Below are 3,204 nucleotides of genomic sequence, written 5' to 3' on the forward strand. Positions count from 1 at the left end.
TGATGTCATTAACACTAGGCAGGAATTTGGAGCAAGTGCTATCCAGGTACATGAAGAAGCACTGGAACTGCTCAAAAATACGGGAGAGGCCCCGAGATGGTCACCAAACATTCCACAGTATGTGAGATGAGAGCCAAAGCCATACTGTCTAGAGATTAAAGGCAAAGTGTGAGTGATAACCCGAAGTGCTAGGGGAATTAGAGACTGACAGTTACACAATGAACTGAAATTACTGGGTTTTCTATCTTTCCCATAGGAACTCTAAGGATTGGTTTATGCTGTCTCACCCCTTATGTCTCTGTATTGATACATCATGAACAAATGAATAAATGAATGAGAGACATGAATAAATAAATAACCTTTGGAACAGAAGCAAAGACTCCAGAAAGATCAAAGCGGAAGATATAAATATGGAGGTCATCTACCTGAAATTTAAAATGAGTTGCAGATAAAAGAGAACAGACCATGTAGAAAGAGGAAGGAGGCCATCAGGAAGGAAATAGATCTATCAAGTTAGGAAGTGAAAGGCTCAGGCTCTGCAGTGTACACACAGAATCCATCAGTTCACTGATTTCACCATCCAGCTGACATGTGCCCTAACCTCTGACTCGTGGAAATTATTCTCATCAAGAGTCATTCTCCACTAAAAAGATGTTTTTGGTTGCCATAGTAAGACAGAGAAGAAATCTGAATCCAAGTGGAACTGTTAACTATCCATTACAATCTTGGCCCCTCTATCGAACCTTTCTATCACTAAACTTGCAGGTTACCGAAGCCAAATACAGTTTCAAATTCTTTGAAGAATTTTGACTCTGTTTTTCTTCCTAAACCCTCTTGTCTCTGGATCTTCCTCCCCTATTTTCTTTGATTCCTAAAAAAAGATTTATGATACAATCTCCTTGATCATTTATCCTAGCCAATCTCTAGTACCAAATAGAATATTCAAAATTCAAAATACATTAGAGAAATATTTATACATATAAAGAATAAAATAGCTGCTGTTTATTCTCTGAAGAAACAAATATTTATTGGACAAAACAATCAGAATGTTTTCTAGAATTTAATAAGCTTAAACCTTGCAATCAAACTTGGCACAGAGGAAATCTAGAGTCTTGCTTCTTAAGTGTAGTCCATGGGCCAGCAGCTCTGGTACCTCCTGGGAGTTTGTTAGAACTGCAGACTCCCAGATCCCATTCCAGACCAACTAAACCAGAATCTTCATCCATACAAAATTTCCAGGTGATAAGTATGCATTCAATTTTTAAAGAGCATTACTTCAGAGTACCGAAAAGAAACCTTGGGGACAGTGAAGACCTAGAGGACCCAAGACTGAGATAAATCCTCTGACTCTCTCCCGCCTCCTCACCAAAAAGTAGTTCAGCTTTGGTCTTTGATTTTTAAGTGTTGAGGGCCCATGTTAAACTTTAAAAATGTAATCTCTTACCTAGTGTGAGTGAGAACGAGTGAGTGAGACCCCCACATGTTTGAAACCTAGCAAAAGTTTGAAGACCATCACTCAAACAGAACTATGTAGCAAACAGAACTATGCTGAGTCCAGAAATACCCCTAGAATGTTTCCCAGCCTATAGGCTGGGGCTCCTGATGGATAGATTGATAGCTCCTATTTTGTCTGGAGCCTTAATTCTTAATATCTTATACTATGTTTAAAATATATGTAGATAGCATTAAAATTAATAAAACAGATTCATTTAAAAACAGAAATTTTAAAAAGGGAGAGCTAATAAAAGCTTGATAACTGTCAGCAAATGGAGGAACAGAGAAGGAAGAATATTAACTCAAATCTAAATCATGGAACCTGGAGGAAGATAGATTTTCCACTTGCAGATGGTCAGCAACAGTAAATATTCAGAGAATAGAAACAGGAAAAAATGTGTTCTAGGAGGTGTCGCAATGTGATTTCCATGTACTTTTTTATCGGTTTATTTGTCACAGGAAGCAGTTTGGTGGGTTATGTCATTTTACAGCCATAATGATGTTCTGAACCAAACCAGCTGCCTCATCCAGGCTGTTGCTGTGACCTCAAATTCAACAGATGAGGACTGAGAAAGGAACATTGGATTTGGCAATTACATGGCTATTGGTAACCGTAGAGAGAGCAGCTTTAATTGAGTAATAAAGATGAACACCAAACTGCTAGAGGGTGAGAAAGAGAAGTTAGCAGGATGGCAAATTTAGATACTTGTCAATCTAAAGAAAAGTTTGCTGAGAGGAAAAAAAAAGCAATTTGAAGATACCATGTTTAGGGATGAATTTTTTTTAAGGTAGTGGAATGCTAAGCAAATTTGTAAATTGAGGAAAACAAAAATAGGAAGAAAAATTGAAGAGAAAAATAATTAAGGGAGTATGTAATGGAATTAGTTCACATGGGAGGTTCATGACGTAGGTGGAAAGAACGAGATCATTTCTACTTTATTTTATTTATGCCAACTATTTTATTATGATTTTTTAACATATATTGAAATCGAAAGAATTTTTCAGTGAATATCTGTACCCACTACTATGTCTAACCATTAACATCGAACTCTTTGTTTTTATCCATTTCTTTTCCCCTAAATCCTTCCATTTATTTATGATGTATTTCAAAGTAAAGTTCTTTCTGCTAACAACTGTATCATAAATTTTATTAGAGTTTCATATTTGCTTACAATATTTTTATTTTGAGGTAAATTTTATACAATGAAATGCAAAATCCTACATGTACATTACTGAATTTTGACAAATGCATATGCCTATGTAACCCAAATTCCTGTCAAGATATAGACCCATCTCATCACTCCAAGAATGTCCTTTATGGGTATTCCCAATTAACCGTTATCTATGCACCCCCGGAGCCAACTACGGTTGTGATGTTCTGATGTTTTTTCACATAGCTTATATTTATCTACTCTAGAACATCATATAAATATGGTATTGATCAATTTGTATAAAGCAGTCTTCACTCAGCATAATGTTTTTGAGAGTCACTAATATTAATGGGTGAATCAATAATATATTCTTCTTTATTACTGAGTAGTATTTCTTTGTTTAGTCATTCTCCCAACTAAACTATTTTTACTGCTATTAATATTTTTGTGCAAGTCTTTTTGTGGACATATATTTTCATGTATCCTGAGTAAATATTTAAGAGAAGAATTGCTGGGTTTTAGGGTAGTTGTATGTTCAAATCCTTTCTCAAAGAAATAG

Source organism: Pteropus alecto, unplaced genomic scaffold (assembly GCF_000325575.1).
Source record: "Pteropus alecto unplaced genomic scaffold, ASM32557v1 scaffold33, whole genome shotgun sequence".
In the NCBI taxonomy this organism is placed as follows: domain Eukaryota; kingdom Metazoa; phylum Chordata; class Mammalia; order Chiroptera; family Pteropodidae; genus Pteropus; species Pteropus alecto.